At 45.3% G+C, this 26,671-nt stretch overlaps 1 long non-coding RNA gene across 1 annotated transcript; it reads left to right on the top strand.

The window, feature by feature from the left end:
• Positions 1 to 454: 454 nt before the first annotated feature.
• LOC131482649 (uncharacterized) lies at positions 455 to 5,345 on the top strand. Its single transcript, XR_009247191.1, has 4 exons — positions 455 to 621; positions 2,446 to 2,567; positions 3,356 to 3,397; positions 5,042 to 5,345. It is a non-coding gene; the product is annotated as an uncharacterized LOC131482649 (long non-coding RNA).
• The last annotated feature ends 21,326 nt before the right edge of the window (positions 5,346 to 26,671 follow it).

The raw sequence follows: 26,671 nt of genomic DNA, 5'->3' as shown, positions 1-26,671 counted from the left end.
CCACACGTTGGCCCTCTAGTTCTTTATGAACTTACCCATTCCTTCTTCTTAATTTCCACACTTGACCATTTTGCAAGTAACAGTCCTGCTCGTGTGGAATGCAAGGCTCATGTGAAGTTTGTTTAAGGCAGGTGGATCTTACCAAGAGAAAGAGATGCTGGCTGGGCTGGGTGCACCAGTTGCTCACCGAGAGGGACAGATGACTTGGAGTGAGCGTTGGGAACGTGGGAGATGCTGATGGCTTCTTTGCTACTTGTGGGCCGTTTGACAAACATCCTACGCACTGTAGCTTTACCCTTCTTTTGTAGAATGAAGGTGCTTTTGGACCCCTGGCAACTACTAGGCTCCATTGAGACAAGGGAGTGAGGCAGCTGGATCCACAAATGGAAGCTTCATTGTTGCAACTAGGCGACATGGATGTAAGGACCTGCTGGAGTTTTCAGATATCGTGGAGCATGGGTAGTATCTTTCAGTCATGCCATTCAGAAAAGTACCATGAGCTATCTGTGTGCTGTTTAGATATAAAGGGATAGTGAAGAGGCAGATGGCTAGACTGTGGGAGAGCAGACCTTGGTGGCCAGGTGTCAACATAGCTAGAAAGGACGCTGCTGCAGGAAGCAGGTGCGTGAGGCAGAGGGGGCAGAGGGGGCAGAGGGGGCAGAGGGGGCAGAGGGGGCAGAAGGGGGAAAGGGGGCAGAGGGCAGCCATGAGTGTCACGGCCCACAGGATGATGGTGCCTTCGGCTTCTCCTCATGGAGTCTCTTGGATCTTACAGGGATGCCCTGATGTGGCCTTGCTAACAGGTGCTCTTCACTTAGCATGCTACTTTGCAGGCTCATGGCCCTCCTGTTCATTGCTGAATAGTGTTTGCCAGTGTGCATATCACACAGTTTATCTACTCAGTCACCAGTGGGCTGGTCTTTGGGTTGTTGCTACCTCGTGGTTAGCATGAGAGGCACTGCTGTGAGTGTCTGTCCAGTGTTTGATGTGCGCATGTGTTCGTGTCTTGGGTCTGTGTTGAGGGAGGTTCCAGTATGGATGGGGACATTGCTTGGTATTTTGAGCAAGTCCCAATCTGTGTTTCCAAAGTGACTGCCTTGTTTTTGTGCTCCTCTTAGCAATGTATGAGGCTAAAGCTATTACTTTGTAATTTTCTGACTCATAGAAATTTACAGCTTTGTAAAAGGTTTGGAATGTAGCAGGCAGTTCATTGAATCATCTTTCAAAAAAGGAAATGTATCTCTTTCCAAACTGCAAACATTTTTGCATGCTGAGAAGATGCTACCAACCAGTGGAGCAGGGAGACCAATTTCTTATTTGCTTTGTTAATAGTCAGCAGTGATAGAAGTTTGTATCTGTTTATCTGCCTCCCAGTAACTATGTGTTCTAGACCACTAACTTCTATTTCCTTCTCCCTCTTTTTAAAGTCTTTTCTAGTTATTTGAAGGGCAGAGCATCAGAGAAAGAAAGAGGGAGAGAGGGAGAAAGGGAGAGAGAGAGGTAGGGAGAGAGAGAGAGAGATCTTCCATCTGCTGGTTCATTCTCCAAATAGCCGCAATGCCCAGCATGCACCGACTGAAGCTGCCATCCGGCCATTCTGTGCTGGTCTCCCATGTGGGGGTGCAGGGGCTGCAGCATGGGGGTCATGTTCTGCTGTCCACTGGAGGTGGTTGCATGGAAAATGAAACAGCCCTGAAACCAGCAGTTTTTTCCAAGCATTGGTTTAAACTCCATGGTGCCACGTGCTGACCTGATTGCTTTTGTATTTAAAGCTCATATTCCTTACTATTGTACTACTGTCTTGTGTTTTACTTCAAGTCATTGGTATGTGTTTACAAACAAACCAATGGATAGATTTCAACTCAGATCTTCTACTTTGTACCAACTCAAAGTCATTTCATTCTTCATGCATAAAATCATTGCAGAAACCAATTCATTCAAGGTAACATTTAGTCTTCAGAACTGAAGTTACTGTGTTCTTCATTTATAACCAACACGAGCATTCTGCCTGAAATGAGTTTTTGACACTATTTAGTGAGTTGGCGTTTTTGTAACCATGATGAGATTCCCAAGGCAGATAACTTTGTGAAGAAAAGCGGTGTGTGCTGTTCATGGCTCTGGAGCGCAAGGGCAGGAGGCCTTGTCCACTGTGGCCTCCTTGTTCATGGAGCCTGAGGCTGTGCTGAGAGCATGATGGGGCAAAAGACGGGGTGAAGGCCTGTAAGGGGCACAGCAGCCAGTCCTGGAGGCTTGGGGCTAGCAATCTGATCTCTACTCCCAAGACCCCACGTCTAGCGTCTTCACTGTTTATGTTTCCACCCTCTGCTACTACTCATACAAGACGCCAGGAACTCAGTTCCTAAGGTTAGGGAGACAGGCAGAGCAAAACTGTTTTTCTCCATGCAAGCACAGGGATGCGAAAAGCTTTGCTTTCACTATCTGAAGGTTCAGTGATCTGAGTCTGTGGAATAGACAGCAGGCGAATTAGCAGAAGAAGGTTTGAAGAAACGCGTTCATGCGTGGATGTACAGGAGTCACGAAGTGTGTAATTCAAGCAAGTACTGGAGGTGGGAGCTTAAATCCCCTCTTCACTGGGAGAGGGAAGAGGGCTCTGAAAGGAGATTTAGGGAAGAGCAAGCTGTTTGCAGTGGAAGAGAATGGACTTGAAGATGGAGTGTAGCCTGGGACCAAGCTGGCCAGGGTGTAGAGTGTGCCATCTACTCTGGGTTTGCATCCTCTGAGTTCCTCTTGTGGGGGACACAGGATGGCAGTCTTCAGAGAGAGCCCCTGCCTGTGGTTTGGGAGGGAAGGAAGGACTAGGGATAGGGTGGAGGTGAGTGCATGTCAGAGGCCCTGATACTGCAGTGGTTCATGGCAGTCAGCAGGCCAAGGTCCTCCACCCACTCTGTCTCAGCGACAGGTGTCATGACCCAGCAGGCGAAGCTGCTGCCTGGGATGCCAGCATTCCATTTTGGAGCCCCAGTTCAAGTTCCGACTGTTAGCCCTCTGCTAATGTGTCTGGGAAGGCAGTGGAAGAGGTCCAAGTGCTCGATGTATGCCGCCCATGTGGGAGATTCAGATAGGGTTCCAGGGGTCTGCATTTGGCCTGGCCCATCACCAGACCTTGGGGTCATGTAGGAAATGAACTATTTCTGTCTCTCCTTTTTCTCTGTCACTCTACCTTTCAAGCAAACAAATCTTTAAAAGTTACCATTATCTTATAAGCATACTGCATACTTTTATAAGCTAGGCCTGCATAACATGACTGAGGCTTGGTGCACTTTCTGAGCCTCTCCCCTTGTGGGCATGAGTTGGCGTCTTGTGCTTCCTTGTAACATTTGTGGGTAGGTTACAGAGCCAGCTCATCTGCATGGAGCAATTTGCAACGGCATCCTTGGTGAGTAATGAGTTTCCTCTGTTCTCCTGATAACATCGTCTATGCCCCTTGACCCCAGGGCTGTGAGTGACAGGCACAGGGGAACCAGGCTCGACCCTGGATTATGCAGATGGGACACTGTTTCTAGTAGTCTTGTCCGCAGTGCAAGACCTTGGCTGTCATTCCACATTATCCACCCATGGATTCAGTGCGTCTTTTACATAACAAGTGTTTTCTTTCCAGGGATCCCTCTAATATATTCATATCCAATGAAAAATGCTGCGGAGTCTTCTTCTGCGGCAGTTTCAGGTAGTAGTATTTAGGATGCGTGGAAGTCTGTTTTATCTTAGTAACACTCCTTCCATTTGAAGACAGCCCGATTCCTCACTACTCCTGTATTTTCTCAGAAATGCAGGAAGCTGTACCTAACTAGCAGGAAACTGAGTTAAGATTATTTATTTGCCAATATATGTTTGTTTCCGTCTGCCCTTTTAAGCAGTTCCTTTGTAATCATCGATTATGACAGCAAAAAAGGATTTCAACTCCACTGTTGTGTTTCCGACAGCAGAGAAACATCAAATATTACATGCCAAGTGAGGTAATTTTCCTGTTACTGGCTTTTAGCAAGAATTCATAATTAGAGAGAAAGACCAGTGGCAGCCAACACTGTGTCACATCTATTTCTAGTGTTATGTCACATATGTCAGGTAGGGTCGCCTGGGTGTTGATAAACCGTGGAGACTGCAGAGCTGAAATGGCACTGCGAGAGGTAACGGGCATTTTCCCATCTTTGTGGAGTTAGAAGAACAAGCACAAAATCTCGCTGAGCCGTGCCCTCGAGTTTCTTTCTAAGCCAGCAATGGGTTTGATGGGAACCGACTCCGGAACTGCTTAGATGGAATTGTTGAGTCTGTTTTGAGCAGAAATTGTCTCTGTGTATCTGTACACACACGTAGCTGCCTTACTAAGCTGCCTCTTCCTCCTCTTGTCTGTATGCACAGTTTTCTTTTAATTAGGCTACCAGTAGGAAAGAAAAGGAGTTAGTAGTGTGACAAGATGAAAACTGTGTTTTATGGCAGATGGTTTAGAACTTGAGGGAAGCGTCTTTAAAAGCTGAAAGTCAGTGCCTGCTTGCTACTGGAAGCAGTAGTGGCTACACTGTTGCCTAGAAATATGGAGACATGTTGTAGAGTGCGTATACCCCTCTGCACGCATGTCCTCATTATAACATGGCCTGGGGCTTGCAGCTAAACATTTTTCTAGAACATAATGAGCTGTGTACTGTAATGAAGGTGTTTGAAATGGATTTGACTGTTACTTGGTATAAAAAGTCCCAGATCAAAGTCTGTGGTCAGCCTGCAGACACTTGGGCGTCCACAGGTGCAGGGCTTGGCATGCCGGCGGAGAGGCGAGCTGGAGGGTATGATGGCTGACACAGGGCCGGCAGCTCTCTGGTTCTCTGCACCTGACGTCGGGTGCATCCTGCTCACAGACAGCTGTCTGGCCCTGGATGACTTTGGGGATTATTTTGAAGAGTATTACAAAACTCAGTTTAATTTCCCTCTCAATTCCTGGTACTTAGCATTGCTCCTTCATCACAGCCACCCTCCCAGACTACTTTGTAAGATGAATTTTACTGAATGCCGTTTAATCTTATTGCCATAGTTACAAACCACGAAATCGAAGATTGCTGGGCTGAGCTGAAAATAGCTGACTTGGTACAAGGAAGAGGACTAATTCTTATGCAAAGCTCTCCACTCACAGCCTCTGATTCAAAGAACAATAGAAAGTTTGATCCTTGAAACACCTGACCTTCTGACGCCTTTTCACTCTCCAGCCCAGAGCAGCCTTGGGTTTGAATGAAATGTGTAAGAACCAGAGATGAGGTTCTGTATTGCAATATGCTGTTTTGATTACTGTGTCACAGTTGCAGTGAGTTCACAGCCTTCACATTTTCGCAGGAAAAGCTGAGGATTTTACAACCACTTGCAGATTGTGAATCTTAAGAAATCATGCAATGTTTGAAATTTAAAAAAAAATTTAGTTGTCTCTAGGCATTCTAATCTGCTCATTTACTATTAGAAATTGGCAAAACTGTGTATCTGCTATCATGTATCTCCATATTATTTACGATCAACTTGTGATCTGTTATCTGTTATTTATCTGTAATCTGTCATCTACCGATCTCTGATTTTAGCCAGGAGGTTGAGAAGTGATCCGTTTATCTGGTTATCTACCTTTCTAGTGCCTGTCATGTATCTGAGTATCTGTACGACCATCAGCATAAACAGAACCACGTCATGGCTCAGAAGGGGGTGTTGGAAGAAGAGATCGAGATGTTGACTGCTGAGTGACCTGCCAGTACATGTAAGATACACGCACACCCCCAAGAGAGACAGAGACTACAATGATATTTACAAATAATCACTGCAGTTAGAACACATGTCAAGAAGAGCTGTTTGATAAGGTTTCATTCAATCCCAAAGCCCCTGTATCTAGTGTTAAATATGCTAAAATTCCATTCTACTCAGCTGTGCTCTGACTGGTCAGCTTTTCTTTGCAATGAGATCAGTTTCGTTGCACACTGGTGTCATTACTTTGGGCCTCCATTTTTGCATGTAAATGAACAGGGTAGATCTTCAAGATACTTATCAGGCAGAAAATTCTGATTTAATTTTCACTCATTCAAACTGCTGGTTGTCTGGCTGAACTGGGATTCTTTATAGCATTGGTCTGTTTGAGTATAATTGTGCTGTGTTTATTCAGTGATTCAAAAACAGTCTCTCGAAGACTGTGGGTCAGTAAGAAACACCCCGTGGAGATGTGGGGTCTCTTGCTGGTCAGGGCAGTGAGGCACCTGCCACAGCCTAGCTGGCTGTTGTGAAACAGTGCATGCAGGGTTAAACTTGAGTGCCACATCTATTTGGTTGGATGGTAGAGGCCAGCTACAGATGCTTGCAGACTTTCAGCCCTGACCCTGGTTAGAAAGAAGACCCACACAGGCATACACATAGACACACACACACACACACACACACACACACACACACACACAGAGGACACTTCCATCCTCTGATTCTTTTCCTGCTGCAACAACCAGAGTGGGGACAGGCTGAAGCCAGGAGACAAGCAGAGACCCAAGTACTTGAGCCACTACCATCTGCTGCCTCCCAGGGTGTACTTCAGTAGGAGACATGACTGAGAGCAGAGGTGGGATTCCATTCTAGGCACCAGAATATGTGCTGCAGGCATCCCAGGCAGTGGCTCCACTTGCTGGGCTGTAGCAGCAGGCCCCCTCTTGTGTGTTTACGTTATCTCTAGATTTATGTATAATCCCTAGTAACAGTGAGCACGTTATACAAATAGTGGCTGTATTATTTGAGGAATGCGGAAAAGGCAACACATCTTTACTTGCTCACTAAATATGCAACTTTTTTTCCAAGTATTTTTAACCCTTGGTTAGGTGAATCCCCTGATGAGAAAACCACAGATATAAAGAGCTGAGCACCAACACTCACTCCTATTCCCTACCTTGTTAGGAAATCCTAGAGATTCCTAGGAATTCCAGTAAACTGAACTGAACCTGATATTCTTGCTCTCACTTAATCCAGAAACTCAAAAATTGCTAAGCTCAAAACCTTGACCACATTCAGTGGATCCTGGTCAGGGAGGCTGCTTCAGCATCAGGAACCGCCTGTACCCAAACACGCAGGAACCTGAAATAGATCTCAGGCTTCATTCACTCACACAAGGAGGCAGCCATTCATTTATTATGAGGGAGGAATTAGGTTTTGGGTTATTCTTTTCTGACAAATCTGTTGAATTAAATCTCATTAGCTATTTACTTAGAGCAGGGGACATTTATTATGCACTATGTACACTATGAAACATTTATGGAACTCCACAGAAAATATACTTGTACTACTTTCTTGTGTTCAGAGCAACTGGGTCATGAGCAAATACAACCATCTGGAGCCCAAGCAAGTTCGATCATGTTAGGGTCATACATGTCAAGCTTATGTTTTCACCATCCTCTGGGATCCAACATCAACATATTGTGGACAGGGCTTGAAAAAGGCAACTGGAAATGTCAATGGCCTTTGGTTAGTGAAACCAGTTAAGACAGGAGGAGTGATTCACCCCCTCCCCAGATGTCCATGAAAAGCAGAATTCAGGAGGAGCAGACAGTTGGGGCCTCAGGATCTCATAGGCTCCAGAGCAGTCACTGCCTTTCCCCACTACTGCTCAAGGATAGGAAAATATTTTGAAATCCATATGTATTTTTTATAATATGCCATTTCTATGTCATCATTTTTTGTTTTGTTGATTGGAAAGGCACACATACAGGAAACGAACAGCTTTCCCCCACAGTCCACCACGCACACACCTGCAGACTGAAGCAAGAAAGCAGGAGCATGACCCAGGTCTCCTATGTGGGTTGCAGGGGTCCCACTAGGGAAGCTGCCATCTGCTGCCTCCCAGGGTTCACAGTAAAGGGAAGCTGGAGTCGGGCGTAGAGCTGATACTTGAACCCAGGCATGTCATTACAGAGTGTGGGGGCCAAAGGCCTGACCACCAGGTCAGACAGTTTTGGGAGAGAACAAGGTTACCAGCGTGTAAGAACGTGACCCATAGGAGCCCACTGAAATCATGGTAGTGATGAATGCGTGAATGCGAGTGACTGCATCTGGTCATGGCTTGTGTCTTTGGGTTTTTTTTTTTTTAAGATTTATTTATTTTTATTACAAAGTCAGATATACACAGAGGAGAAGAGACAGAGAGGAAGATCTTCCGTCCGATGATTCACTCCCCAAGTGAGCCGCAACGGCCGGTGCGCGCCGATCTGAAGCTGGGAGCCAGGAACCTCTTCCGGGTCTCCCACGCGGGTGCAGGGTCCCAAAGCTTTGGGCCGTCCTCAACTGCTTTCCTAGGCCACAAGCAGGGAGCTGGATGGGAAGTGGAGCTGCCGGGATTAGAACCGGAGCCCAATGGGATCCTGGGGCATTCAAGGCGAGGACTTTAGCTGCTAGACCACGCCGCCGTATCTTTGGGTTTTATTTTCTCCTCCTAATAGACACCAGGGTAAAAAGTCGGCTCAGATATTTTTAGAAACAACACTCAAATGTTTTTGAGAAATGTACTTGGGTTCCCCAGACCTGACTTATAGTAATAATTTTTTATAATTAAATTATTTTAATTGGAAAGACAGATTTACAGAGAGAAGGAGATACAGAGAGAAAGAGCTTCTGTCAATTAGCTCACTCCACAAGTGGCCATAATGGCCAGAGCTGAGCTGATCCAAAGCCAGGATCCAGGAGCTTCTGGGTCTCCCACGCTGGTACAGGGTCCCAAGGCTTTGGGCCGTCCTCCGCTGCTGTCCCAGGTGACAAGCAGGGAGTTGGATGGGAAATAGATCAGCTGGACATGAACCAGTGCCCACGTGGGATCCTGGTGTGTGCAAGGTGAGGATTTGGCCACTGAGCATCACTCTAGGCCTGCATAGTAACTATGAAAGAGTGGTTTTTTTGCTGAGAGAATGAATGGGAGGTGGATGAAATGCATATGTAGAGACTTTGTGGAGATTTTAAACTGTTGGCTTCGTACAGTTTTAGGCAGAGGTCTGTACCACCACCACCCCCTTTTTGCAGATGTTTGTTATCTTAGTTTTTATTTGAAAAGCAGAGAGAAAGGTGCAGACCAACAGGAATTCCACAGCCAGGCTAGGGCCAGCATGTATCTGGGAGCCACAGATGCAATGCAGATCTTCTATGGGGACATCCTAAGGGGTGCCTTACTGGCTGTGCCAAATGCCTGCCCCTGAACATTTAAAAGGGTCTGGTTTTTATTCACTTATTTATTTAATGTTTTATCAAACCCTTCCCTGATGAATTTCTCATTTTTTTCAGGGCAATTCTTGGAAAAGCACAATTTAAAAAATATCTTATATGATGCCATGATATGGAATTTTCTAAAACATGCCCAGTTAAGAAAGTTGAAAGAATTATTTCTCATTAAAAAAATCAATATAACTATATGGAACATTTTTTGAAAGGTAACTAATGAGCAAAACTAAATCTTGACCTCTTAATAAGCAGCATAAAATGTTAAAAATATACGGTCTCATACCAAATGCTGGATCCAGACATTCCCCATATTGATATTTTGGTGTCTTTTGACATCAAATAAAATGACCAAGAGTTTTAATACATCTCTGAATAGCACATGCTAATGAACAAGAGATTTGAAGTGAAGCCATGATCCACAGTGCCCCAGGAAGAAGGCAAGTAGGGAAGAAATTGGGGTTTGATTCCTGCCCCTTTCCATGAGGCCAGCTGAGGGTAGCTGATTGCCTGGAGCGGAGCTTTTGGCAAAGGCAGCAGCTACCCTTGTGGACCCTCCACCACAGGGCCTCCTGGCTGTGGTGTGTCTGATGTGGCTTGTCTCCCAGGGTTGTGTCCTGGAAGCTTGGTTCCCAGTGTGGTTTTGAGTGCTGTGGGAACCTTGAAGAGGTGGGGCTGGAGGGAGGAGGTTGGGGTGGGCGCTGCCCTCAGGAGGAGTTGGGCCTGGTCTTGTACAACTCCAGTTGCCCCTCGTAAGTGGGGTGTGACAAAGCAAGGGCACTCTCTGTGCTTGGCCTCTGTGTCATGTGACCTTCTCCCATACTCCTTTTCTGTCATGCTGTGGGGCAGACCCAGGAGGGACAGATGGTGCCGCACTGCCAGCTCGAAAAGAGCAAACTAAAGCTCTGTTCTTCCCAAAGCACCAGCCGTAGGCACGTTGTCATAGCAACAGAAAACGGGCTACCACCCTTGGCCTGGATGCTCAACCCCTTTTGTGTCTCTGTATCTTCTATGGTCTAAAGTATCTAATTGCAGAATCTTACATTTAGCCAATTTTAATATTGTCTATAGTAAGACTTGCTGTCTGAAGCACCTGGCGTTTGTTAACTAAATAACCATGCCAGAAATCAGACACACAGAGGCCTCTTTAAGCTTAAGCATTTGGTTTTAATCTGGCATATATAAACATGCATTTATCTACTAATCTTTAATATGGGTCCATGTAGTTTCACCAGTTTTTTCTCATCTTTACTACAACTTTAAGTGTAGATTCAGAAAATATGCAAATTCATTTGAATGTGGGAATCTGTGTCTCTAACAGACCCCTGGTTATCTATTTGTCATTTTTTTTCTTACCAACTCACTTTTATTGAGTTTGTCCAAAATACACAATTGATTTTCCTAAGAACCACAATGATTTTCTTAGGTCCAGTTTTATTTAACAGCTATACTAAAACATGCAATGGGCATCAAGGTGTGGAAGGGGAAGGAATATAGCTAAACTGGCAGGAACCAACTGGGGCAGGGTTGCATCAGTTTGGAGCACTCAGAGTTGGGGAGCAGGCTGATACGGTGAGGGAGGTCTGACGATGGGTGTGACAGGCACAGCCTTGACAGCTGACAGTAGAAGGGAGACGAGGAGACTGCTGTGGTCAGTTAATCCCGACACTGAGTAGTTATAAGGAAAAACAATACGACGTCTGCCTAGAGCTTTCCATGATTAAGACTTTGCCTGCTTCTTCTTTTCCTGTATTTGTATTTTAAATATGTTGCATGTGAAGAGACAAACTGCTGTTGAGCTTTGTAAGTATTAGTTGCCTGTTGCAGGCACTGTGCCTCATTGAAATGCCCTGAGTGGTTCAGTTTCCGTGTGTGTAGTGGCTGTGTGCCCTGCGTTTGCATCATCAGACCGCTCTCCAGTTACCTGGGCATGTCTCGGGATGTGCTTGGCACAGTGGTGGCAGTGCATTCCGATTTCTGATTATGCTAACTCTCACTAGGTTAAATTTGGTCCTGGAATATTCTGCGAATGGTTGACAGCATGTGCTTGAATGATTGGTTTTCTGTTTGATGATATTTGTGGGTCAAAACAATCACTATTAGTGGAGCGAATGAATGGTGTCTGTACATGCCTTTCATTCAGGAGGATTAAAGTAAATGCATAGTATGATAGTATATTTATCACATATAAAATATTTAGGTTTGTTACAATTCCAGCTATGGGCTACCATTATAATCCAAACACCTGAAAGTAAGACATAATCATTGAGAAGCAAATTAGCATGGTAGAGAAAGTTTTAAATCATTAAAACTATAACATAATTTGGGACTTGGGATAGGTTTGTTGAAGAGTGAAAAGAGGTAAGGAAAATACAGTTAGGTGGACTTTTGGGGGGACAATATTGCAACCTTATTGTGAAATAATAGTGACTGTCATTCTTACAGTAAAATTTTCTTTGGCTAAGTTGACAACAGAAACTTTAATAGATAAGACACATGGCAGAATCTCAGACTCAATAACACTTAGGAAAATAATTTGGAAGGCACATTTTAAATGATGTCAATGATAGAAAATATAATAATAATTCACCGAAATATCCGGTAGTTTTGTCATGCAAATAACCCAATCTGTGATCACATCTGTCCCATCACTCTTCCTCTTGGTTTCTGAGAGCCCTAAGCCTTAGCCTTGGGAAACATCAGATGCCTGGGATGGCTTCTTAACTCTCAGTCTAGGAATTTCAGCTCCAGCAGATCATTGTGGTGCGTGTTGGTTTGGTCGCGTGCCTTGCAGCCACGTTAGTGGATCTCCTGCAGACAGAGGTGGAGCCGGTTCTGGTGGGATTTGGGGGTCCTTGCTTCTCATGCAGGAGATAATCCTCTCCACTCTTCATGCTGACTCTGTTGCTGCTGACTTTTGCCACCACGCTTTGCTTACTGGGTGTGACTAAGAGCATGCCACAAGGGAAGAAGGCTGGCTGAGGGAGTGTTTCATTAGAAGACACTCCCAGGCTGGGAGCCGTCCTTATGATGAATTCCAAGATCAGATCCATGTTCCAAATACCCGTAACTAGCAATTGTAATTAGGGATATTTACCTGGAGGTTTGTGAATATATGAAAAAGGTCTGGCTGAAAGAGTGCTTCTTTGGGCCTGGCACATCGGCTCAGTGACTGCAAGCACCGGGATCCCATATGGGTAACAGTTCATGTCCTGGCTGCTCCACTGCCCTTCCAGCTTCCTGCCTGTGGGCTAGGAAAGCAGAAGAGGATGGCCCTAAACCCTGGGACCCTGCACCTGTGTGAGAGACCCAGAAGAAGCTCCTGGTTCCTGACTGGGGCTGTTGCAGCCATTTGGGAAGTGAACCAGCAGATGGATCATTCTCTCTGCTTCTCCTCTCCATAAATCTGATCCACCTTCGTTACAAATAGTTTCTAGATATAAAAATGAAACTGTGATAAAGACTTCATTTATTAATCATTAGGAGAACCAGGCAGGCAGATGTTACAGTCCAATTCAAAGCAGAATGGAGGAGGCTCTTGGGAGGTCAGAAATGTTTAAAAGAACCTATAAATGGAGTCAAAATGCTTTTTTTTTTTTTAACAAAAAGGAAAGCAAGTCAATTAGAGTCCACTTAACTGGAGAAGTCTGAATGTCTACCAACAAGAATTCATTTGTGTTGCTGTCGGTTAATTACATCTCACAGAGCTGTAGCACAGCCCCCAGGGGGTCAGGATCAGGCAGGCTGTACCTTTGGTTTTCCTCTTCAGCACATTTTTTCCCTGGTGTTTCCTCTTACAGGTGATGGAAACTGTTGAGAGAGGACAGGTTTTTGCGTAGGTAGAGGAGTTGGCTAATGAAGGGGTGTGTACTCAGGGAGTAGACTAGGATATACAAAATAAGTGACGTCGGAGAAGATGAGGGATGGGGAGGGCTGTGGTGAGTCTGACTGTTTGAGCCATCTTTCCCACAGTAGGAACCCCTCTCTGATGAAGGCCATTTGTTGAAGAAGAATTATGCACAAAATGGCACCAGCTATGTTGCACCCACACACCTATTACCGGCACCTTCACCTCCTAGGAAGGTCTGGGCATGAGGTTGGAGGTGTGTGTGCTGCAGTTCAAGAGTGAGGTACCGGCGTTTTGCAGGGAGCCCCTAGGCTGGGTACGTTCGCGGGGTGGTGCCTTCCCAACTTGCTCATCTGACTCCAAGATAAGTCCGGTAGCTAACAAGCCAGTAACAGTTCCTCTTTGTTGAGTCATCATGGCTGCACGGAATCCAGGAAGCGATGCTACGGGCACATTCTCCTGGAGCCCTAGTCAGGGGTCTGTCTTCCCTCTCCAGGTCAGAGCCTGGGAGGATGGGGTCTCCTCCCAGTGGGTGAAGAGAACACACAGGAAGTTAGTATAGGGTTCATGCTGAGGGATCTGTGACCGGTAAGCAACAAAGCTCACGTTTCCGCACACAGCTATCTGATGAAGTCAATGCTCCTTACCCTGCCTGCCGTGGCTCCTCTTCAGAGCTGGCTACGAGAGCCATGCAGTGACATCATCCCTGTTCCCAGCATGTGCCCCCTGACCAGCACTGGGTGTGGTTGCTGCACACTCTGGGCAGTGGCACGGGGAGCCTCTGTGCTTCTTAACAGCCAAGTGACTTTCTGTTGACTATCAGCTGACTTCTGCAGGAGCCCAGGGGGTGCTCTCAAGGGCGTCCTCGGCCACCACCAGCCAATTCCTGCTGCTTCTTAACAGCCAAGTGACTTTGTGTTGACTATCAGCTGACTTCTGCAGGAGCCCAGGGGTGCTCTCAAGGGCGTCCTCGGCCACCACCAGCCAACTCCTGCTTCTTCTTGCTGATTCAGTTCACTTGCAGTCTCACGTGGGAAATACACAGGGGCAGATCAGTTGTGACTTGCAAGTCTTGGAAATTGTCCCAGATCTTGAACATCATTAGTTTCTCTGGGTCCCCGTTCTTCTCATTAATACAACTAGGATGATAGCATTTGATCCATGTAACAGCTGCACAGTTATTTCCAGGAGAGAATATAAAATGAAAGAAAATGCTTCATGTTTAAGAAGTGATGCAGCTGTCCCATCAGAGAAACACAGACTCGGGCAAAGAGGTGGAGTCCAGCTCAGGGAATCCAGACAGGGTCATGCACAATCATCCGATAACCCCACACATCTGTATCTGTGGGTGTGGGGCAGCAGTTCCCTTATAGGGAGGTACACACCCCATTCAAATGGTCCCAGTAGGAAAGGGCTTTGTCTTCATCTGAGGATACCTGAAGACTCCATGGTGGTCGTGGCTTCTAGTGTGTCTGGACCCAGTGATAAATGTTACACCTGTCCCCTCTCCCCACCTCCAATTCTTCATTTCTATACTTCTTTTGCCTGGCTTTGTGATGGCATGCAGCCAGTTGATTGGTTCATTGCTAGCAACTACTTGTTAGGTTAATTGACAGCAGACATCATGGAAACAGTTTCCACCTTCTGCCCTTCCTACCACCTCTTGCACTTCAGGTTAACTACATGTGCAGAATTGGTTCTGGGGGCTCTTCCCGCCTCAGCCCTCCTGCCTCCTGTTGTACTAGGTTAGGTTAGTTGACTGCAGTAAAACTCTGCGCTCTGGCAGCTCGCTTCCTGGCTCCTGAGCTTAGTCATTGAATGCATGGAGACTTTGTTCTGTATGGCTCTCAATCTGATTAGAGGATGAGAGCTTTAAAAACCCCTGACTTCTGCTGGGCCGTGCAGTGGCTCCTGGAGTGTAGCCGGATTGCTGCCACCAAGCTTGGGCAGACCCCTCCTAACATGCTACACCTGTGTCCTGTGTGACCTCTCTTGCACTCCGCAACAGCTTCATTCTCAAGCCCATTTCTCAGAACAAATAGCAGAATGACTGCTGGTCTTTGGGGAGTTAGCTTGAGAGATCACAGGGGTCTCTTTGCCCTGCTTCCACAAGTTCCAGAACTGGATGTGGTTGGCTGCATCTGGCCCCTCCACTTGGCCAAGTTTGGCCCCTGGTTCACTCTTAGGCTGTGGCTGGAGTCAGCCCCTCAGAGGCCCAGCGGAGGAACAGGTCCACACGGCAAGCTGGGGCCCTTTCCTCAGGAGCCAGTGCTGGGACACAGTGCAGACACCTGTCGGAGGCCTTTGTGACTGAGGGAGGTTCTGGTTATCAGCACTGCCTGGCTAACGCCGTGGGCAGCAGAAGAAGCACATTGCTGAAGTGCCATTCTCATTTTGCTGTGGAGACACTAGGGAGATTGAGGTCTTTGAGAAAAAAACTTACTGGAAATTACAGTCACAGTTGTATCAGAAATACTTTTTGGAGGGACTATTGAAGGTTGAAGCCTTTGACTATAATGTAAACCAAAAAATATGCTGTCTCAAAAACTGAGAAAGAGAAGAAGGATGAGACAGAAATGAAGGAAAGGGGAGGGGAACAGTATCTTCATATGCTTACGACTGCATCTGTCTACTGCACTGAATCTTTGTATTAATGTCACATGACCAAAAAAGCACCAAGTTGAAAAATTAAATAGTTTGGGATCATGGGGGCTACTAGGGATAGCTCTAAGACAAGCAGATATGAGCATGTGATACTCTGAAACATGGAAGTTGGGTCAAAAACTATGTAATCCAGTTGTTCTGATTTATTTGTTTGTTTATTTATTGGAGATTTCCATGAGGCTGGCTCTTTGGCTACTCATTCAATAATTATTTATGGAGATCTGTGTATCTATTCCAGGAAAAATACTTCAGCATTGGTCTTGCTATATCACCATATGTTCTTCTAATTTAAAAATGACCTGAATAATACACTTATTTGCAAAAGATGAAATTTGATGAACATATGGAAAATTCTTTAACCTCATTAGTAATAGAGCTCCAGAAATTGCAATAAGGTTCCTTTTTGGACTCACCAAATTGGGAAAAAAAAAATTAGCCTGTGATAATTTTGAGTAGGCAATGGTGAGTATGAATTCTATAGTCATCACAGAGGAAAATTTTGCCATCTGTTGATATTTAAAATATACATAGAAACTCTCAAAAAGGAGTGTTATTTGTGTTGGTTACAAATGGGAAAAAAAACCTGTAAAGAACAGAATATTCTACTAAGGGAAGACTAGTGAAATCCATTATAAAAAATACACATTTAAGAACATTATATAAATCAAAAAAACATATATATATATACATATCTATGTATACATACTGATATGTATGTATATAAACCCAAATATACTATACACATGAATGTGAGCATTTTGGGTACAGTAAAATCTAAATTAATCCTACATATTCACAAGTTACCTTATATTTATATAAAACATATTTTGGTAAATGTAGAGGGAAAGAATTCAATGTGTGAGCGGATGCGGGGAATGGGACTGGCTGACGTCATAGGGAAAGTGGGTTTGTTACTCATCTGCATCGTAGCAAAGAGTTCGCAGGACTGTCTTCATCTGCTTGTTTAATTAAAGTTGAATTAAGTTTTAAATTGGGCAGATGCAGATAGCTATGAATATAATACATGTTAAATTTCTGCCAGAATTTTTTAATGGATTCTATCTAGTGGGCCATATTTTTTGCTGGGTTTTTTTTTTTTTTTTGGTTTGTTTTGTTTGTTTTTAATTAAGTATTTAGTTAAATATGCTGTGGGGTTTCTATCATGATAAAACTTCTTGAAAAAAAAAAAGATTTGTATCAAAGGGGTTTAAGAAGTCCTATACAGTAGCTACATACAAGTACTTAAGCTTAAATTTAGATAACTTAAAGTTGCATAATGTTAAACATTTACTCTTTGTTGCACTAGCCACATCTCGCGTGCTCAGGGACACATGAAGCTAGGACCGTCTATATGGGGAAATACAGAGACTTGCTCTTGAAAACAAAAATGTGTTAGCTCTTACCAATGGAAGAAAAAAACATACATTTTCATCTGTCATCATCTAGCATATCTCAAGTTAACTGGTGCCAAGATAAATTTTTCCCAAAGCCTTGAAGGATTTAGCATTTGGAAACACTCACATTTTCAGTGCGGTTGGAGTCAAAGCTTTCCTTGATGTTGCCTCGGACTCCCCTGTGAGAGAACTCTGAGTGTGACATGTGGGGGGGTGAGGTGTAAAATTGGAGTCCACTCTGCACGGGGACAGAGTCGGTCCACTTGCCTGGAGCTTGATAAATGTGGAGAGCAGGCAGCCCCTGTGGAAGAGACCTGCCGTGCTTGCTCTGGGAGCCCTCAGTAGGGAGCGTGTGAACTTTCAGGGCGTTAATTCACAGTGTGTTTTCCCACTAGAGCTGTGCAGTTGGTGAATTTCCGTGATACATCTTCCAGGGTTGCGATTCTCATGGGCTTGGAGCGCAAATGCCTGCATTAACATCTCTGGTTCCACATGTGCCGGCAGGATAACATGTGTAATGGTGACACTTGTGGGAGCATCAGGAACACAGAGGTCACTACCCATTCAGGAGCAGAGTCAATTTCAAGAAGAAGCAGCTCACACAGTTGTTACAAGGGCAGAGATGGCCCCAGGGACAGGTTGGGAAACCCCCAGGGACCGTGAGGGTCTTTAGCACTAGGAAGTAGCTGGCAACCCCCATGTCACCTAGCTACCCAACGTTCACGTCCCCACCAGAAGCCACCGATGAAGAAATATGGCATCTTATCTTCCCTCCTAATTGTGTGTGATTGTCCAATCCTGGTGAAATCTGCAGCTCTGCTGGCGTGGAACCTGGGACATGCAGCTTCCAATTGTTCAGCTCCCAGGGGATTGCAAGAGTGTTGTAGGTGCAGAAAAGGGACGGTCGACTGTCCCACAGGTGCTGGCCCCTTCATCTGGGTGGGCCTCCCAGCACGTGGGCGAAGGAGGGGTGGACAGGTGTCCTTCAGCCTCTGCAGTGCAGCATGTGCGTCTCTGAAATCTCCAGGAACTACGAAGGATGAAGAGCTGAAGTGACACCATCGGAGGAATCCAAAGGCTGCCACAGGTGCCTTTGTTGTCTTGATCCCCAGTGCTGCTGGGAGATGGTCTGCCAGTGCATCCTCAAGCACGGTCTCACCCTGCTGAGCGAGAAGAGCGGTGCTGTCAGGCAGTCGTGAGGCTCAGGGGCTGCTGAGGCTCCAGCACTCACCCACTCTCGGAAACGGATGCCTTCCCTTCCTGACCCTGGGTTTTTGGATGGCCAGGTCACATTGCTGCCAGCATGATCGGTGGCTGCCCTCGTCTACCTCTAGGGATTCAGGTTTGAGAAAGGAGAAGTGCAGTCCAGTGCTGCCGCGACCACCATGTCCTTGGGAATTTCAGTGGGTGCCCTTCTAAGGGCAAAGTCCTCGGCCTCAGGATCTTCCCGGAGACAATCAACAGACACCCCGAGAGTGAAACACACCCACAAGTATGAGCGTGCTGGTTTGTTTGCAGGGAGAGTTAAAGAGAAGCGTTTCAATTAATGGATGTGCTTTTTTTCTGTTGTTAAAATGTCCATGTAAATAAGTATTTACTACTTTCCTTGCAAAGCAAGCAGAGTGGGCTGGTTACAGTATTGTCTTCTTATGAAAATATGTCTCGCAGTAAGGCTAGTTCTGCCAGGTGGATGATGCATGTGGAAGCTACTCATCTCCTGGTCAGGAGTGAGTAGGCGCTCATTGCAGTGCCACATTGGGGGTCCTTTTGCTGGTGGATTTAACTGGGTGTTCTCTGTAAGCGTGAAATAGGATCTGATTTCTAATTTTTACGAGGACCCTGCTTCATTTGTAGGGTGGCTGGAATATCTGATTTCCAATACACTGGTTTTTTCCCCCTCATAATTAAAAGGAAGGGAGAGAGACTTGACGAAGAAAGGAAAGGATGCTGTCTGCCATGTCTTCTTTCACAGCCTTGTGTCAAGATTCTAAACTGAATTTCTTCCCTAAGAATGGACCATGTGAAAGTCATTGAGCCAGGTAAATTCTGCAATCTGACTTGCTAAAGTAATAAAGTTGATGAATGATGTTCTTTATGACTGATGAAACTTCTTTTTATGAATCTGTATTAAAAATGGAAAATCTGTGAGGTTTAAATGCACGTGGAAACTGGCTGCTCTTTAGCCTTGGATTTCAGACACTGAACTTTGAGCACTTTGAAAAATATCCATTTCCTCAAGTGTCAAATATAAAGAGGTTGAAGCAGACATGGGTATACAAAGGGAGGGAGTCTGAACTCTTAACACCAGGAAAAAGTTGTAGGCCCAGCTGATGTTGGAGCTGCCTGGAGCATGCAGAAGAATGGAAAATGCTGGATGGTGGCTCAACCTGGAAAAATCATGTGATTTGAGGTTCAAATTTACACATCATATCTGCCAAATAGGAAAGTTGGATTGCTTGAAGCAAGGAAGAGGAGATCTTTGGCTAACCTGATCAGCAAAAACAACCGCATTAATTAGCTAAAATGCTCTTTATGACTGTCGTTGCAACAGTGCAGCATGACATTTAAAATCTTAATTTTATCTTTATTTTACTTTATAGTATTTGAGTTGTATAGAGAGGCAGACAGTAACGAGCTCTCCTATCTGCTGGCTCACTCACTACCCAGGTGCCTATAATGGCCAGCGCAGGCTGAAGCTGGAGGCCCAGCTGCAAACCAGACTGGGCAGCGGGCAGTTAGTCACTGGACATCCCGTTATCCCCTTGCCTGCACGTGAGCGGGAGCATTGATTGGAAGCAGAGCCAGGACTTGACCCCAGGCACTATAAAGCCCGGGGTGGGGAAGGCCCAAGCACGTCTAACTGCTTTGCCAAGCGTCTGCAACTTCGCATTATTATTTTAAGATTTATTTTGATTGGAAAGGCAGATTTATAGAGAGAGGGAGAGGCACAGACAAAATTCTCTCATCCACTGGTTTACTCCTCAAGTGACCGCAATGGCCAGAGCTGAGCTGATCCAAAGCCAGGAGACAAGAGCCTCTTCTGGGTCTCCCATGTGGGTTCAGCATCCTAAGGCTTTGGGCCATCCTCTCCTGCCTTCCCAGAGCACAAGCAGGGAGCTGGATGGGAAGTGGAGCAGCCGGGATATTATCCAGTACCTATCTGAGATTCTGACACATGCGAGGCTAGGACTTTAGCCATTAGGTCACTGTGCCAGGCCCAGCATTAATTTTTAAAAGCAGCTTTTGATTAAAGAGCTGGTAAAACCTGTGAATATTTCATTCCTAAAGGTAAAAATAGGGATTACTATTACTTGTAGCCATTAAACTGCCACTTGGAAAGCTGACCTCGCCTATTGTATTGCCTGGCTCGGGTAGCAGTGCCTCTGATAGATACCCCAGGAGGCAGCACGTGACGGCTCAGGTCCTTGGGTTCTTGCCACCCATGTGGGAAAGCTGCAGGACTGAGTTCCAGATGCCTGGCTTTGGGCACGTTTAGCCCTGGCTCCTGCGGGCATTTGGTGAGCCAGTGGATAGATTATCTTTCTCTCTCTGCCTCATTCAGTCTCTCTTTTCTCTCTGTTGCCTTTCAAATAAAACAGGAATTTAAAAAAATATGTTGTAAAATTTCACATATGATTGAGGAGTTTCCTAATAGTTTGTTTTAAATGATTAGGCAATAAAGAACATTAACTGCTAAAATTAAACAATGCTCAACATTATCCAGTCAAGAAATGGAATGTTCTATCAAAAATACTGAAAACAAATGCTTCCAAATTTAGGTAGGAATAAAATTTTGGCTGTTATAAAGTCATCCATCTGCTCTTTGTAAAATCAGAATCCTCATCTGTGTTCAAGATGCACAGTGCTAAAGTGGTCAGACCCTTGTTGAACTTGAAGGTTGTGTCCTAGCACCAGTGTGTCCACTCCTGTGCGTCCTCAGGCTGGTCCTGAGTGTCCATCCCCTGAGACTCAACAGGGGATGTTCTGTTAGGATTTCTGAGTCTAAATCCTCCAAAGTCTTCCTCGAGAGGGCCAGGATGGGCTGTAGACTGCTCTCCTGCCTGCAGAGCTCTGAACCCCGCTGCTGGGAACCTGACACACTCAGAGCCCTAGCTGTAGACTGCTCTCCTGCCTACAGAGCTCTGAACCCCGCTGCTGGGAACCTGACACACTCAGAGCCCTAGCTGTAGACTGCTCTCCTGCCTGCAGAGCTCTGAACCCCGCTGCTGGGAACCTGACACACTCAGAGCCCTGGCTGTAGGCTGCTCTCCTGCCTGCAGAGCTCTGAACCCCGCTGCTGGGAACCTGACACACTCAGAGCCCTGGCTGTTTTCTGTCTCATAGTGGCTTTTTTGCATTCTGTCTCTACTGACTTCTTCTTTTCCCTTCATTTTATTTTATTATTTTTTTAAATTATTTATTATTTAACTTCATTAATTACATTATATTATGTGACACAGTTATGTTTCAAACATGGAAACATAAAGATGAGCACACACCGATCTAACCGTATATAACATGTCACCATGTTCGTATCACGTGTGGGTTGTATACTCACATATGCACTGGTTTTTTTGAAAGCAGATGTTAATATCTTAGAACGTGAGATGCATGGCAGGAGTTACAGAGTGAGGAAAGAAGAGTCTATCAGTCTGTAAGGGGTTTAATTCAGTGGCAATAGCATTTATAAATATCTATATACCAAGTAATAGAGCATTCATATGTTCTGTGTCATATATGTGTATGTGCTCAAATATATAGTTTTATGTATGAGTGACAATGGGGAATTTGTCTTTGTGTGGCTTGTTTAATTTGGCATTGTGATTTCCTGTTCCATTCATCTGGTTGTAAATGTCAAGATTTCATTATATTTTTTTTTAAAGATTTATTTTTATTACAAAGTCAGATATACAGAGAGGAGGAGAGACAGAGAAGAAGATCTTCTGTCCGATGATTCACTCCCCAAGTGAGCCGCAACGGGCCGGTGCGCGCCGATCCGATGCCGGGAACCAGGAACCTCTTCCAGGTCTCCCTCACGGGTGCAGGGTCCCAATGCATTGGGCCGTCCTCGACTGCCTTCCCAGGCCACAGGCAGGGAGCTGGATGGGAAGTGGAGCTGCCGGGATTAGAACCGGCTCCCATATGGGATCCCGGGGCTTTCAAGGCGAGGACTTTAGCTGCTAGGCCATGCCGTCGGACCCGATTTCACTATATTTTATGGCCAAGGTATTTTGTTGTATAGATGACATGCATTCTGCATGTTACATATGCATGTGTTTATACACATACACAGGCACATAAACACACCACATCTTCATTGTGTCATCAGCCAATGGACGTCCAGGCTGGTTCTGTACTTTTGCTTTGAACTGTGCTGCAACAAACACGGGCGTGTGGGTATCCCTTTAATGTGCTGACGTAATTTCCTTTGTGAATAGAAGTGCGTTAGTTGTTCATTTGGTCCGTTTATGTTTAGGTTCTTGATGGGTCTCCATGTTCTCTTCTATAACGCCTGTACTAATATGCATTCCCACCAACAGTGTATTAGAGCTCCTTTTGCTTCACATTTTCCGGCATCTAAATCTCTATAAGAGTCTCTTTTTCTGGTTTCTATTTCTGTTAATGTAATCTTTCCTCCATAGTTTTACCTTAAGCTATGCTATATTATATATTCTATAATATATTCTTACCATACATTGCATGTATTAATTACCTGCTTGTTCTATGGTCTTTTCTTAATTTAAAACTTAGATGTGTGAGACATTTTCCATTTCTCTTTCTTCACAAATGACACAAGTTAAATGAGGGTTGCTGTTTTGGTAATGTGCTCATTTATTTGCTGTCTCCCTCCTCTCTCCTACTAACCTACAGACCTGTCCCACAGCGATCTCTGGAGAGTGAGAGCGGGTAAGGCAGAGGCCACAGTGTGCTCTGGAAAAGGGCCAGCCCCTTTGCCGGAGGTGATGGTACACCCCCTTTTCTTACCAGAGATCTAGATCTGTTTCTTCAGAAAAAACTCTGCATTCCTCTTGTCAGGACATCAGATTGGTATCATACAAAAAAAAAGTTAACTCAATCTGTTTCCAAAAAATTAGTATATAACTTACTGGCCTGAGTGTTTGGCATTTAACAAATTGCCAATAAATGTGAAATGAAGAATTCCTGGCAAAATACCACTCTTGGTAGTTTTGAATTATACCAAATGTTAACTATCATGGACATGTTAACTATCATAGGACATTAACTATCATAGGACATGTTGTTATGCACCACGTGTTAGTTTTCAGATGCAGTTAAGTTCTTACGCACCGCTAGTTCCACAGCCCGGTCCTCTTTTACCTTAAGCCGAAAATCCCAGACACAGAGAGGTAGTTTAGGAGGTTCTTCACTCCAGCAGGGTGGGAATGGGAAGGGGTGGTAGGAGAGTGGAAAGGGAAAGGGGGCACCATGGAGGCTCATTTCTACAACCCAGGTGAGACTGGAAGGGAGGGATGAGGGAGGGCTGCAGGCGGGCCGCAAGGGGTTGGTGGCTGAGACTGTCACAGGTGGTTGCCTGCACGTGATTGGTAAGTGGGCAGGGATTAGGGGGAGGGACTGCACAGGATTGGTGGATGGGTTTCTTAGGTAAGATGCCAGGAGGTTACATCTGATTGGTGGATGACTGGAAAGGCGTGAATTTTATGAGCTCTGAGAAGAAGGAAGTGGCACCCGGTCCAGGATGGCAGGGTTTCAATCTCCACAACGATATTGGAACAATTCCTCATACCATGTATAACATGTCTGCATACAAGAAAAGTGAAGTACAAAGAATTGGAGAAAGATCTAAACTACAGCTGTGTTACTGATGTTTTCTTTGTGCTCTGATTTTGTCTGGTGGACTTGTTGGCCTGTAGGTGGACAGTGGGAAGCCCAGTGGCTAAGTGTGAGCTGTGGTGTGTGGACCCAAGTTCAAGGCTGTGGGACATGGGCTTGGGAAGCTTTCTTGCCCCCTTCAAGCTTCAGTTGTCTCTCTGAGTGATGGGAGAAGATCTTTGCATTGGTTCTTCAGTGAGGTGGAGCGACAGAGCTTAGTACCGCCCGCCTGGGTACAGGCAACTGGAACTGATGCTCTTCTTGAAAGCTAGTTCCGGGGACTCCATGTAAGGGAAGGACATTATGTAAATTGTGCTTTCTTGTGTTTTACAATGATAATAAACTCACCATTGCTTCTCATTTTTTCAGAGTCAGTACTCAAGATATTTTGAACAAAACAAAACCATGTAATAACAGCATACTTTTGAAATCCTTGCTTTATATAACCAGAATATAACCAGAATGTGTACCTGCCACCAAGGATGTCACATCTTTCACTGGAAAGCATGTGGCTTGAAAACTGCCACATGCCAAATAGTCTTGTTTCCCAACAAAACCCCAAATTAATTGGAGGCATTGCTGCAGAACCCCCAAACTGGGTTTGCTCACCTGACATGCAGAAACCCAATCACTGACACTGTAGTGGGGAAAGACAGTAGATGTTTACAGCCAAACGCAGAGCCGGGAGCTGGGCGGCTCTTGCTTAATTTCTGGGCTCCCCAAGGAGTTGGGGTGAAGGTTCTTATACATTGGAATTGGAGTGGTGTGTAATCAGCTCATGTCCAAGCTCTTGACTTAGTGCTGGAACCTGTTGACCTTCCTTTGATTGGTCAGTGATGCTGCTGTGCCCTTTGGGGACTTTGCGTTGACCAGGTGGGTCTGGGGCTTGTGAAGGTGACAGTCACATTGTGCCCAGACCTAGAACTCCCCTACTTAAACCACTCCAGGAAAACAGTGGCCAGCCAAGTTCTTATCTATTGGAGAACCAAATGACTCCCTGAGTCCCTGATTAGAACCTTGTACGGTGAGCTAGATCACTCCCTCAAATCAGTGAGTTCCTTTTGATAATGGACGGACAAGGACACATTTGGGCTCAGGGAGCAAGACAAGAGGCTCGGTCCTGCTTCTACATTGTAGTGGCTTGGTTCCAGTCTTGGAAGAGTCACTTCAACTGTGTAGTTTCTGTTTTAAAAATGGAGATAAAGTCCTACGTTGTAGTTGTTGCAAAGACTAAGACAACAGGAGGAAAGGCAGGGTAGCCAGAGGTTGGCATAGGAACCTCTTTATGCCTTCTGCCATAGTGTCTGTAACCCACATCTGTTGGGGCCAGGGTCGGCCTTAACCTCCTGGTTAGACTCTGGAGTACTTTCCCTCTCTGGGTTATGGAACTATCCAGGCTAGGCCAGTTGGAGTCTCTGGTTTTTTGGAGTTGAGTCAGAGGTGCTGGTTGGGTGGCCTTGGGCACTGGAAGTAAACAGGCACCCAGGCAGCCAAGGCCATGCTGGCCACTTGTGACCATTGGGCCCCTTTTGATTAGAGCAGGAGAGGACTAATAGTCAACACTCAGAACTGTTACAGGGACCTGTGTGATGGTACAATCTGAGCCAAGTGATGTCCACTTCTTACTGTCCTTGGGTACCACTGGTACTTTCCAGTACATTCCTCTGCTTAGATGCGCCTTTTCTGTTTCCTTCATACCATTGCCTTCTGAAGATGCTCACTAAATCAGTTCACTATTCATTTACTTTAAAAGTCAAAGGAACTAGGAACATGCTGGCTCCCTCCCTACACATGTGTAGAATTTAAGGCCTAGAAATGCTTTCAGTACTATGATCATAGTTCACTTGAGAATAAGAATACAGGCCAAACTCAAACCCAAGGACTCCACCTGCCCAATCCCATGACATAAATAACCAAAGTTTGTGTGTGGGAGATGGAAGGAGAATGATTTACATCCCTGATATGCTCTAAAATTTGCCCAAAGGCATTGGAAGGTTTTTAACAGGTGAAATGCTTCATTTGGAATCAGTTGGGTTTCTACTTTGTATACTGAGGTTGGCTAAGGGTAAATTGAACCTTTTGTATGAAAAGACTATGCAGATATATTTTCTAAGTACAAATGGAATTAACTGCTTCTCGTGCTTTAATAAAGATGGCGTAGTCTGTACAGTACTTTTAGTAATCAGAACGAAAGGGAAGTTTCTTTCCTTGTGCAAGCTTTCAAACTTTGAAGGCAAGTTCCCTATGGGATAATCCTGTTTACCAGGAACTGGGAGGAAGCTACCAACTTGGGAAGCATGCATTCCTGAGAATGCAAGAATCTCAGAGCTCTTGCATTTTAAAGAAGAGGCCTGAAAACATTGCTAACTGCAAGGAACTGTCCCTTTCTTCCTCTCAGAGAAATTGAGGAGCAACAGTGACATCTGGATTGCAGGGAGCTGCCACTTTGCATAACAGAGGCAGTTGATGCATGAGAATGGAGGCCTGGGACCCGGGCCACCCCGCCTCCCTGCCTCACCCCGCCTCCCTGCCCCACTTGGCAGGCTCTTCCTCCTGGGACCCTAGTCACCTGCCTTGACCTTTTAAACTTTGTTCTCTTGCTGACTTAAGCTGAATTCCAGGAGTGTTACAGAACACCTGTGTTTTAAAGGGACAGTGCTAAGCTTTTAGGTTATGATCCATAAAAATAGAGTGCATA

The sequence above is a fragment of the Ochotona princeps genome, chromosome 19, assembly GCF_030435755.1.
Source record: "Ochotona princeps isolate mOchPri1 chromosome 19, mOchPri1.hap1, whole genome shotgun sequence".
Lineage (NCBI taxonomy): Eukaryota > Metazoa > Chordata > Mammalia > Lagomorpha > Ochotonidae > Ochotona > Ochotona princeps.
The sequence above is the reverse complement of the archived record's forward strand: the minus strand, read 5'-3'. Positions and strand labels throughout refer to the sequence as shown.